The 13,344-nt window shown below is 54.3% G+C and overlaps 1 protein-coding gene across 2 annotated transcripts in view; it reads right to left on the bottom strand.

Annotated features, from left to right (window-relative positions):
- MID2 (midline 2) overlaps positions 1-12,608 on the bottom strand; it is a 116,117-nt gene extending 103,509 nt beyond the window's left edge. The window contains exon 1 of one of the 2 annotated variants that reach the window (XM_065028200.1): positions 12,468-12,608. The gene's annotated coding sequence lies outside the window, so the exon portion shown is untranslated. Of the gene's footprint in view, positions 1-10,844; positions 10,865-12,467 lie in introns of those variants that run through there. The other variant, XM_065028201.1, reaches the window with a different exon arrangement.
- Between the last annotated feature and the right edge of the window lie 736 nt (positions 12,609-13,344).

The raw sequence follows: 13,344 nt of genomic DNA, 5'->3' as shown, positions 1-13,344 counted from the left end.
AAGGAGCCTATTCCAACTCCCCATGGAGATCCCAGCCTCACACTGCAAACTGGAGGTTGTGCACGTCAGCCCAGGGCCAGCTGGTGACACAGAGCCTGGCCGGGCTGCCCCAGCCTCCAAACCCCAAAACCACTAACCACAGTGGATGCCATGGGTTGAGAAATTCAAAGGCTATTGTGCTTCTTTGTGCAAGTTTAAATATATCTGCACGGGTTCCTTGGGGTTGCATTCCTGGTAAAGTGGGTAAGATAAACAAGGCTTCCTACAGGAACTTAAGACAATGGGGGAATAATTAGCATTAATCCTCAATGCAGAAACAATGCAGGTAGCAGATATTTTGGACTTTCACACCCTACCCCCACCACATTCAGGAAGAGGCACCGAGGCTGGTGTAACTTGGTCCACAGGCCCCAGCTAAAAGACACGCACTGTTTAAAAGGAGGGAAGCAGCACACCATGGGAGTCGAGGGACCAGCCCAGGGCTTCGCTGTTTCAGGCTTCCCTTGCACAAGGAGGCTGGCACACGGGACATGTCTTTTGGAGACAGGTTTTTCCCAGTGTAAGTGGCTCCAGACACCACTCGGGCTCACGCTGTGGGCACCCACAACAAGGGTTCCAGGGCAGAAGATTTGGGGACAGCTTGCGCCCGTGCTCCAGCCCTGTTTTGATTCCAGCACAGCACACCCGGCGATGCCGCACCGGGCCAGCCACAAGCAAACTGGGAGCAAAGGTCCCGCGCTGGTGGGGGCTCCAGCACGGAGCGGGGGACACAGTGTCAGAGCCCACTCCTCCCACAGCCAGGCGGGAGGACGCTGGAGATCCTCTGCTGCTAGTTACCACATCTTCATTTCAGAGAGGGACAAATCAAGGCTTGTCTTCCAATCTCAGGAATGTTTCAAACCGTTTTCCTACACCAGCCTCTTGGGAGTGCTCTGTACGTCAGCCAGATTTCCCAGCTCTCCTCCCGGCGCTGCAGAATGACAGAGGGACTCAGCGCTCCCCAGACGTTTTGCCAGCGCATTAAACAGGTCATACGAAGCCTTTCAAGACGAAATGCTGCTGCCCTCCGAGGTGACTCACGACCATTAGCATCCCTTTGGAGAGGGCTTTCCAGTCCTCAATCACATCTGCACATAAGCATTTTACCCTTCATCTCAAAAAAAAAAAGAGAAAAGGAAAAAAGCACCAATTCAGCTGGCTCAGCTTTTCCCCAGCTGTATTTCACCTAACACTGAGATTATCAATTGTAGTTGCTTCGCTGCCATGCTGGGTGCCCTGGCTCACAGCAAGGCACTGGGACAGCCCAGCAGCCCCTGCCCTGAGCACCTCACGCACCCCACCATGGATCACAGCTCCTGCATCTCCCAAACTGCTGACCCCCAGCAGATGAATGATGCTGGCTTTGTAGGAGCTGGATGTTTTCAGCTTGTTGCTGCTATCGTCTGCCCACCTACAAGCACTAAGCTCTGCTTTCTGCAGCTCCAGCTCAGCTGGGTTTTATCACCCAGCCTACGGCACCGGCTTGGAAAGAATCGCACTGTGCATCCAGGCAGGATCCAGCCCAGGCAGCAGGGAAGGCTCAGCATTACAGGACAGGGGGTGCACGGACATGGCGTGACCAGCTCGGGCAGCAGCAGTGTGCTTCCAGCCATCCACATGAAACCCTCGATGCTGCCCAAACACCCTGGGCATTTATCAGTGTTGCATGCTACAGGCTATATCCCCATGCAAAGGAGCTTGTGCTCTATAGAGAGCAAGGAGGCTCCAGTACGCGGAAACTGGTATGGCAGGGTCGCCGCCTGCCCCCATGTCACATCCTCCACTCAGGATGCCACCAAATGCCCCCAGCAGTGGTCCCTCATGCTTTGTGCAGCACGTCACAGGATGCTCCACCAGCAATGCAACACTCAGCGTCACCCCAGAGCAGCCCCAGGCTCGCTCCCCTGCCACTGAAGAGCAGTTTTCTGATCAAAGCCAGGCCATCAGCACGGCAGCAACAAGGCCACACTGCTGCCGGACACCACCCGCCACATCCCACAGCTTGTGCCAGGATGGGGATTAAACACCAAGCAAGCCAGGCAGGTCTCAGTGCACACAGCTGCATTAGAAACAAGCAGATCACCAAGTCATCCAACAGATCAAATCGTGGTGAAAGACCGGGGCATAACACTTGAACCTGCTGATCCAAAGCTCAGTGCGGGCTGAATCCCACAACACACTTAATTATGCAACGCCCCCCGTTTCCCAAACGATTACTACCGCACTGGTTGCCTCCATCGGCCCCCTTCACCAGCCACCACGGCTCTGCCACACTGCATCACCCGGAGCATTCCTCCCTGCTCCAAGGAGCAACCAGGATAATTTTGCCAGCATGCAGGGTCTACAGATCTCTCTGTCATCTCTTTGAGCTGTCCTTAGATGTAATTCATGAGATGAAACAAGTAACTACAAAGGTAATTTCCTTCTGCCATCCCTGCTCCCTCCCTGCCTGCAGTCTGCTGGAGGGAGGCAGAGGATGGCTTTTAGTGACAAGAGGCAGAGCACAGATAATACCTCCTATATAACACTGAAGTGTTCTTTTAATGATCTGAAAGAAAAAGAAAACACTCCGTATTTTACATTTGTAATAATCACAGATCCTGCAAGAGGCTCACTGGAGACAGGGTTTTACACCCAGAGGAACCTTTGCCTCTGAGAGCATCCAACCATCTTGACTCTCCATGGGAAGCCCACTGTGTCTCCACAGACCAACATCAAAGCTCGTGGCTGGTAAATGCCCACAAATCCCGAGGATGCTAAAGGGAACATAGCATTTTGTAGGTCACATGGGAACAGCACCAGCAGCTGGAGGCTTAAAAAAGTATTGGCAAGAGTGAGAGAGTTTTAAAAAATTATATATCTATCTATATATGAATCAGTTCAGCCTGGCACGTCCAGACCATGGTGTTCCGCAGCCAAGGGCTGGAGCGTTGAGCAACTTTTCAGGCAGCGGGGAGGAGCCCAAGCACCCTGTCCTGCCCGCTGTCCACCCCACACACAGCGAGGACACTGGGGCCAGCGTGGGCGCCGAGCTCTCTCCCACGGCAGAGGCATCGCTACCCTGCGCCTTGAGGAGACACCCGCCCTGTGGCACCAATCGCGGTGATGCACATCACCCTGCCACTAGTGACCCCGCAGACCAGAACAAATCACCTCCCGAAAAGCAGGGTGGTCACACTGCTTGATGATTATTCACGAGATGAAGTCCTGTTAAAGGACTTCAGGAATCAGATAAAAGGGATGAAAAAAGGTTCTGGGGGAGCAACACAAGCACTGCCTAAACAAGCCCACCATCTTTACAGACAGGGTTCACAGGACAGCCAATATGCATGCAGGGATGTGCAAGAGGAACTCCAGCAGCTCCCCAGTGCCAGCTTTAAGAACACATCAGATGCTTTAAGATAAACAAAATGCCTTTGCTTGGCCTGAGTCAATATATTTCTGCAACAATTCAGAGTTCTGGATTTCTTCTGCACCTGGAGCACCATCCAACACAGACAGAAGGAACTTGGAAAAGGCAGCAGAGCTCTTCTGCCCAGCTCCGGGTGACCCTTGGCAGGCCATGGAGACTGCGATGGGCTTTGCACAACCCGTAGCTCCACAGCCAGAGGCGCAGCCAGACCGCAGGAAGGGACCGCATCTGGAATCTTGTGTCCAGTTGTGGCCCCTCAGTTCCAGCAGGACAGGGAACTGCTGGAGAGAGTCCAGCGCAGCCACCAAGATGCTGAAGGGAGTGGAGCATCTCCCGTGTGAGGAAAGGCTGAGGGAGCTGGGGCTCTGGAGCTGGACAAGAGGAGACTGAGGGGGGACTCATTCCTGGGGATCAATATGGAAAGGGGGAGTGTCAGGAGGACGGAGCCAGGCTCTTCTCAGTGACAACCAGTGACAGGACAAGGGGCAATGGGTGCAAACTGGAACACAGGAGGTTCCACTTAAATGTGAGAAGAAACTTGTTCCTGGTGAGGGTGGCAGAGCCTGGCCCAGGCTGCCCAGGGAGGTTGTGGAGTCTCCTTCTGTGCAGACATTCCAACCCGCCTGGACACCTTCCTGTGTAACCTCATCTGGGTGTTCCTGCTCCATGGGGGGATTGCACTGGATGAGCTTTCCAGGGCCCTTCCAGCCCCTGACACTCTGTGATTCTGTGGCAGGTCCTGTGCCCCATGGACACACACATGTTATCCCTGCAGCCACAGCGGTGCTGAGCTGGGGCCTTCCCAGGAGTCTGAGGGGGGACACCACATCACTGCAGCCACCAGAAGTCTTATTCCCAGGTGGCAGAAATGCTTGGGTGACCCTGAGACCAGCAGTTTCAAGGCCTAAAGGCCCCCTGAACAGCCTGATCACAAGCATAACAGAGGCTACTGCATTTTGCCCCCAGCTCAGGTTTGCCTTGGCACTTCCTTCATTGCCTGGACACCTTTGGACCCCGATGGAGCACATCTCTGGAGTATCATAACCTTTCTTTTCCAGCAATTTGTCATGGACACCATTGAAAATCTACACCTTCCTTCTCATCTGAATTTCCCATCTATTCTGGAGGAGCTGAGCAGGCAGCAGAGCTGGACAACCATGGAAAATGACTTCTGTAGACACCAACCGCTGTCTTTATGGGCAATGGACTAAAGGATTAAAATTATTCCTAAACAAAGGATGCTTTCCTTGCTCAGCTCGCCCATAACCACTTTGAATAGTTTTTCTCTCCTCTGGCCGAGGAATTAGTCTGCAAAGCAGGAACGTCTGATGTCACCCAGCGCTGGTTTGACTGAAAATGAGTTAATTATCTTCATGCAGTTAGAAATCTTTTTTTTTTTTTTTTTTTTCCATAGCTTGCACAGTCATTATTTGGACTTAGCTTGAGAACAAGAGATAACACTCCAGCACAGAGTTAATGTTTTTAATTGCTCTGGTCTGAGAGCCAAGAACATTCTGAGCTCTGCCCACAGGTGTGAGGCATCGAGGAAAGGGGGCAGAGATGGGGCAGAGCTTGACTGACATCCAGACTGATCAATAAGAGTATTCCAGCCCATTAGCGTCACGCTTCATATTTAAGGAGAGTCGGGATCTTCAGGTCTCTCTCTCGCTTCTTCACATTCTTTGTTGTTTTTGTTGGAGACGGTGGAGTTCTGTTTGAGACGTTTAGTTTGGCCATTTTGCAGAGGCCTCTGAGCCTTTCTGCCTTTCTCCTCTTTCTTTGACGGTCTGTTCGGGACCAGGTGCTGCTTCCTGGGACTGGCTGCTCAGTGTGGACAGAGTTCATGAGGAACTGCACTGTGTATATTTTATTTTATATTCTATTTCTATTTTATATATTTACTAGTAGTGTATTAGTATTTTGTTATTTTATAAAACCATCTTTATCTCAACCCAAGTTTCTCCCTTCCGATTAACTCCCCTATTTGGGAGGAGCGGGGAGGGGGTGAGCGAGCAGCTATCAAGGTTGTATTGTTGGCTTGGGTTAAACCACGGCACACCCATAGGACCACCCCACATCCCCTCTCTCTCAACAACATCCCAGCCCTGCAGTGGTTTATTATTTCCTTCAATCTCTTCTCTCCCCAGCTGTTTGGGTGACCTTTGGACCTGGGGCATCATTTCCTCTTTCCTCCCTGTATTTTAACAACCATTGTTCCAACGACTTTGCTGACAAACAGCCCCAAACTCACATGTGCTGGGATCACAGGGATGGTCTGTCGCCTCCTTCCTCAGCCCTAAGGAGGCAGATCCCAGCAATGCTGTCCCTAAAACAGCAATCGACTGTCCCTTCTTCACCAGGAGCACACCTGCTGTCACCTTGCTCCCCCCTTGATGCACATCCCCTCCAGACTGCGGTCCCCAGTATTAAATTCCCTTTTAACAGCTTGGCAATAGGCCCTTCCCTTCATGTCTGGGCTCCATTTGGTCCAAGTAAACCACTCCATGGAGAGACATCACCTCTAAGTAAGATCCGCACAGAGTGACAGGCTGATGCTACGAGATGACGGTCACAGCCATCTGCTCTCCCATACTCCCACGTTGCCAGGCGAGCACTGAACCCACCACGGGCACTGTGCTATCCCACCCTGCCCACCACACTCCCAGGGACTCTCAGCTGAGAAACCAGAAAAGTCACAGAAATGCTGAGGTGCACAGTGACCTCTGGGGATGGAAAGCAAGCCCTGCTCATATGGGGTCACCTGGAGCAGGCTGCACAGGACCACGGCCCATTGGGATTTGACTAATTGCAAGGATGGAGACTCCCTAGCCTCTCTAGGCAGCCTGTGCATATGACCAATCCCACAGTAAAAAACAGAAAAAAGAGAAAAAAAATGCATTTTCTTGCACAAGATTTCAGCTGAACGCAAGAAGTAAGAAGAGGTGCAGACACCTCATCCAAAGCCATGGTACCAGGGCAGCGATCACCCAGTGGATACTGGCTGGAGGGCAGGTGTGGCCAGGTTAAATCCCCTTGTGCAGGACTTCTGAAGCCTGGATCCACATCTGCTTCCTTGCTTCGGCAGCAGGTCCAGCTCTAGGGCTTTGGAGCACTTACAAGTGGGAAGTGAAGCTCTCGTGCCTGTGCTTTCGCCCCTGCATGGGGACTGCAGACTCCTGTCACCCTTGCTTGCCCCATTCTCTCCCTCCCAAAGCATTTACTTACAAGGCACCACTGGAGAGAAGCTGCTGAGTGAGACAGGCAGAGACCAGGTCCCGCATGCACACTGGAGCCCTGAAACACCCTGGCTGGGCAAAGCAAAGCCCCGAGAGATGCGGGGGCACAGCATCTCAGGCAGCACAGCCGCAAGCACAGCAGCCACCAGTGCCACCATCACACAGTGGGGCTTCAGGGGGTCCTCAGCATCAGCACCCAACCATGGACTCCACAGGTGGCAACCTGAGCCAGCACAACATCCAGCAGAAAGCCCAGCCTCCTCCTTAACTGAGCCTTAAGCGAGGTCACTCTGCAGCTCAAAGCAGCCCCTCCAAATTCCTCCTCCCCCAGGAGCCCCAGCCAGGGCAGCGCAGGGGCTGCTGGCAGCCTCACGCCAGCAAGGTCCAACTGCAGCGCTGGGCTCTGCGCCCGCCCCAGCCCACCCCCTGCTTCGCTCTTTGAGTATCATTAGATGGCCTTACCCTGCCTAATTTCAATCAACCCAGTTACACGACCAGATTTAGTGGGTCCTTCTGCTGATTGTCGACGAAACACATTTAACTCGCTCTGTGCCTCTCTGAAAGAGCAGAAGTTAATTTATTCCACACCATCTCTGACTCGCTGCTGGAGGATGCTGCACGGCTGCATTTCGGAGGGGTGTGCGTGTACGCATCTATTTACTCCCATACAGATCTTCAGCCAGATTACATTTATTACGCTGTGCTTGAATCCTACTTCAGGAAGACCTCTGCCTGCTGTCTGAAGTTAATTTTTTCCCCTTCGGTCAACCAACTCAAAATTGGGTTTGCATATTAAAATGAAATTTAATTTCTAGGCCATTACGCCACTGTGGTCTAGCTCCTGTGTCTGCAAAACGAGGAACAAACAAACAGACCTCACAATTCATTTCCCTCTTAGCCATGAATTCTAGTTATAAACAATAATAATAATATTCTGCAGAGGCACAGAGCCCCTTTCATTTTGGGATCTCAACTCACGTCACGGAAAGCAAGCAAAGCCTTAGGACTCTTGCCATACACCAAGTCACTCAAGTGCAGAGCTGGCATGCAGAGCTGCTAAATGTTTTCTTGCACAGCTTGCAAAAAGCATCTCTTGAATCTGCCCTCAGTTTCTCACTGATGTAGCAGGTTTCCCATTATTTTGCATGCTGGCTTTTCCCAAGCTACTGGGTTTTCCTTTTCCCTCTCAAGTAGAGAGTCCAGATAGAGAGATATATAAATATACAGTTTTGAGACCTGAGAGACTGCAGCACCCAACTCTGCAACAGCTCGGGGGGAAACCAAACTCTTTTTATCCGCACAGGTCAGAGTAAGCGTCATACACAGGACACTCTGGCTGAAGATTGCATTCAAACCAGATACCGCCTGCACTGTCTTCCTTCTGAAGTGCAGAAGTCCAGCGGGAAATGCCCAAAAGAAAACAAAACCAGCTGCCAACAACCAGCCAGGGAGGAGCAGGCACCCACGTGTCAGGCCAGGTTGCTTGCAGCAGGCTACCGAGCGCACACTTGGATGCATCCCAGCCAGCACACTTTGAAATAACAAACACAGCTTTTATCGGGAAACACCCTCCGTGTCCAGCAAGCCATTTCCACTTCAATTTAAAAGGCTCCCCTGGTTCAGCACAGCCAAAATCGTGCCTGGCCCGTCGCAGGGCGGCCTGGCCCAGGCAGGGAGCAGCCCTGGAGCTGCAGAGCATGCCAGACTTGTCCCACGCACCTGGGCAATGGGGCGAAGTGATGGAACCTGCGATGGCACAGTGTCCCCTCACTGCTCCTGGGCTCTTCCAGCAGCCACTGGTGTGACACCAGGGGACATCTGGGACAGTCTGCATCCCCTATGAACACCCCGGTGCAGAAGAAGGGGACGTGATGGAGGAAGGGCAAGGGAGACAATGGCCATGGATGGGGACGTGACAACGACTACAGCTTGAGCCTGGTTGCAAAGGGGACTCCAAAGGCCAGAGATGACCAAGGGAAAAGGACAGCAGAGAGATGTCCCCTGTCCTCCTGGCATCTGGAGGCACGTCAGGTTTGTTTGCCCAGGGAGGAAGCCAAGCCCAGCCGGTGATGTGGGGACAAGCGATCTGCGTGAAGGCAGACCAGCACCACTGAGCTGAACACAGGCACGCGACAGAGCCAAAAAGAGGCCCGGGCTCGCGCACAGGTGTGCCTGACACCCTGAGACCCCGTGCCAGGCCCCGTGGCACCCCAGGCCCAGGACACCCCAGCAGCACGGGGCAGGCTGTGACCCAAGCAGAGGTGCAGCACAGCCAGGCTGTGCAGGCAAAGAGCTTCAGCCCAGCGGGCAACGGGTGGCCAGGCAGGCCAAGCTTTTAGTCACCAAGCCGTGTCCCCACGCCAGGGTGGTTGTAAGGGGCAGCACCCCGTTCCTCTCCCCGCACTGCTGACAGGCCTTCCCCCCCGGTAGGAGTTGGGAGCCCCAGCTGAGCAAGGGTAAGGACGTCCCTGTCCCAGCCTCTGCCCCCCAGCCGCAGGACCACTTGGACCAGGGCCTGGCACTGCCCGCCGCGGGCCGCGCTGAGGGCAGCTCACACACAGGGGCAGAGCGGAGGCGGCGATGGAGGCAATGACGGCGCTTGACGCTGCCAGCAAGTACAATAAGCTATTTCCTGAGAAAGGCCAGCGTGTCCAGAGGCACAAAAGGAGCTATTCTGCTGCCGGCTGCGCTCCCCAGCCTGCTCGGGGCTGGGATGAGGAGCGGGGGGGAGGGCGGCTGAGCGCTGCACATCCCACTGACGCTGGCAGGGCCCGCAAAGCCAGGGCTGCAGCGCACCCCGCTCTGCCCATGTCACCTCCACGACAGCACAGGCCACGGGCTTGGGGCTCAGACAGGACACCGGCAACAAGAGGTAACATGATGTTTCCTAGCGGCCACACGTAAAAAAACAGGAAGACAGACAGGATCCAAGGGGCAAGACGCTCCCTCCTCAGCGCCGCTCGGGCTGACAGCCCCGCTGGCAAACGCGGCCCCGCCGCCCTCTCACGGCACAAGGCGGCTTTCAGCAGCACACAGATGCCCCATTCTCCCCACCGGTGACCCCCCTGCCCCAGCATTTTCGGGACCCCAAGCTCTGCACTGGCAAGCGATCACGCTGGATGAGGCAGTCAAGGGAGACCAGTCATCAGATTCCCCACCGCGTCCTCTCCTGAATCAGAGAGCCTGACGGAGTCGCTCATTTGCAAAAGACGACGGTAAAGCCAGGCACTCATTAAACTGCAACACAAACTCATTTTCCATAGGAAGAACATTACAAACAAGCAAAAGCAGCAGCACAGGTTCAAGCCCTGGCAAGGAGACCAGATCCAGACCCCAAACCTCCCTGAGCTGTTTTGCCCTCCTGAGAAGCGTGCTCAGAGGAGCACCATCTGCAGCCACAACACCTCCTGAAATACTGGGGTAGCTTGCCCCAAAGAGGGAAGCACCATCCTACAACAGATTTAAAGCGAGTGAAGGTGGTTACATTATCAGAAGCAGTAACTGCCTCCAGAGGTACAAAATAATCACACTGATTAGCTTTGTTTGAAGAAACGGCTGTACAGCCTGAAGAGAAAGTCCTGGTTCCAGCATCTCTGATGGGACAGCTGAGAGTCACTGTCTGTCCAGCGACCAGCCTTTGAGAGGTGATGAGTCCCAGCAGTCAGGAGTTGACCTGAGAGACAACAGGCTCAACCCCCCAACCTGCTGAGGCACTGACTGCACAGAAACCCACTTGGAGCCAAAATCCAGGGGATTCTGGATGAAAAACCCAAGTGCCTCCCCACCTCCAAGATGAGAAGACCAAGAGACGAGACAATCCCGATCTTAAAAATCAGTCATTTATCAATCTCATGGTCTCAAGGATGATCCCACCCTGCTTACAAACATACATATATCTCTATATATATAGATATATGCAATGACATACAAACTGTTAGCGCTTCACCCCCCCCAAGTTGTGCCTGTGCCAACGAGGCCACCGGAGCGCAGCCTGCCTGCAAGTACACACTTCAAGGGAGTGGATTTATCACCCACCGCAGCTTAATTTATTTTTCTAAAGCAGCGTTTACAAAACAGGCAGCGCAGCTCTGGGGACCCTGGCTGCACGCACCCACCACTTTCACCCGATGCCGCAAAAGGCTCCGCAGGGCACAGACCTGTTTCTAATCTCTTGTGAAGCAGCCGGCACGCCCAGGACTCTGTAGCAATAACAGCACCTGCCTGAATCGATGCAACCGCTTCTGCCGCTGACATTCATTCTTCCTCCTCATATTTCTATCCCACTTGCTGTCTTTTCCCAGGAGCATTCTCGAGGAATACCCGCTTGGATGGAAGAGAACTCCACCAGCGCTACCCAGGGCAGGGAGACCACCACAACCAGGCTCCGTTCCTCCTGTTCCAGGGCTAGTTTTATTACCCCTTCGTTAAGGGCAAGAGCCGAGTGAGGAGTTTCCAGTGTGCTCCCAGCAGGCGAAACGCAGCAGCAACAACCACATCGCAGAGCTCACAACACCTGCAGAAGCTGGCGGGCTCTGCCTGCAGCCCTGCGCGAGCAGCTCCATCAGGCCCCTCCAGCACCAGCCAAGCGCCGCTGTGCACCACGGCCCCACTGGAGCGGGGGGGCAAGGAAGGGAGGGCACTGCTGATCTTATTATAAGGGTCAAGGAGCAGGTCAAGCCCCCACTCGATACTGTGCACACAGGGTGATGGGCTGATGGCACTTCCCGGCTTTGCTGCCCAGTGGTGACCCGGCTGCTGAGCTGATGCCGCCCAGGAGCAGGCGATGCCCCCACAGTCCGGTAGGCACCAGCTTCAGCCTGGGCGCAGCAGCTTCTCCGACAGGGCTGGACTCCTTGAAGCCGCCTTCCAAAAGCAAAGGCTCAGTCGAGATTTCAGGGCTCACTGAAGAGCACGAGGAGGCCTGGGTGGAAGCCAGGCAGGGCAGGCAGAGCCGGAGCCATGAACACCCTGGCATGTTAAGACTTGAGGAAATTATGGAGCAACAAGAGCTATTTGCCTTCTACAGAAACTCCGCAACCCGTTCAGCAGAACAGCCCTTTGCCGCCTGAGCTATGTTACAACCATCTTTAGCTGTGCACATTAGAGCAATAAAATATGCGGTTGATATGTTTTTGGAGGCAAGGCACATAAATAAAGCGTGAGGACGAGGAAATTCAGCTCTCACATGTCACTCAGTTGCATTTTCTAACAGCTCAACAGATTCTCAGCACAATCAAAACATGCTCCGCTTCAAGACTGTAAAAACACATGCAATAAAACACCAGAGCAATATCCCAAGAAATACTGCCCATCCTCCCGGTGCAACGGAAGGGTTCGCGTTAGCAGATGCATTACACATGCCCATTTCTTCCCTCTCGCTTTGCAAGAAGCCTGCGTGATTCCTGAAGAGGCCGGTCTCGGGAGAGCCCGTTAGCTTTTAACTGCCATTTAACTAAACTTTATCACGACTAAACCCGTGCCACGCTGCTGGGCAGGAACACGGGAGCAGCCGGAAGGCAGCAGCTCCGCGCCGAGCTCCCTGCCGACGGCAGCGGCAGCCTGGAACCGAGAAACGCAGGGATTTCAGACGTAGGCACCGGGCAAAAAGGATGCGACACGGTCCTTGCTGCAAACCCTGGGGGCAGCCCGAGAAGGGCCGCGCCGGGGCTCCGCGCTCCGTCGCCGGGTGCCAAACGGGGCCCTGCCCGGCTTCCCCCGCCCGGTGCCCGAGAGCCGAGCGGGACGCCGGCCGCTCCCCACTCCCCGGGGCCGGTACTCACCAGCGGGCTGCGGCAGCCTCCCCGCCGCTGTCCGGTCATCTTGGAGGCGCGGCGGCGGCGGCGGCGGCGGCGCGGGGGAGCCGGAGACGGCGGCGGCGGAGCGTGGGGCGGGGGAGGCGGCGCCGCGGCGGCTCCCGCCCGCCCTCCCCGCGCCTTCCCACCGCCCCCCCCGCCGCTCCACCGGGGGCAGGACCGGACCGGCCCCACGCACCCCCCGGGGCCGCCGACACCCACCGGGCGGCTCGTTATTCGCACGCGTTCGGGTGGTATGGAGGAGACGCTTTACGTTTAGACTCAGTTCCTTGGCAGCCGCTCTTCAATACGTTGCTTCTCCCTTGGCTGGAAAATCGGTTCGATTAAGGATTTTTGCTTTCTAGTTCAGCAAAGCAGAGGGATGCCCTGGTGTTCTCCTTACAGTAAAAAGGCTGTTGGGTGAGGTTACATTGTTATGTATAAAGTGCACATATACATGTGTAGGTATCCACGGTAATAACATCAAAGGGAAGCAAGGGAGGGGGAACACAGAAGTGTAATTTATTCCTTGGTAACATGGATACGTGCTGTACAGGTTATTTATATTTGAAGAGTGCCCAGAATGTTAAATGAGCTGTCTCTCTAAAATAAACATGAAGGAAAATATATCCGGGCTCCTGGTGCTCCTTAAGGTGAGATAAGGAGAGATTTTTTCAGATGCTGGAGGAGCGTTTTGGTATGCAGGGACCTGCAGCCGTTTCCTTTTCTGCCCTTAACATGCTGTGATACCATCTTCCCTGCACACACACACACACACACACACAGTATTTTTACAGTCAGACACTGAGCACATGGTAGCTGTCATGCTGTGACTTTCCAGCAGAAAAAGACAGCTGAACTCTAC

The sequence above is a fragment of the Columba livia genome, chromosome 12 (genome assembly GCF_036013475.1).
Source record: "Columba livia isolate bColLiv1 breed racing homer chromosome 12, bColLiv1.pat.W.v2, whole genome shotgun sequence".
NCBI classification, from domain to species: domain Eukaryota; kingdom Metazoa; phylum Chordata; class Aves; order Columbiformes; family Columbidae; genus Columba; species Columba livia.
The sequence above is the reverse complement of the archived record's forward strand: the minus strand, read 5'-3'. Positions and strand labels throughout refer to the sequence as shown.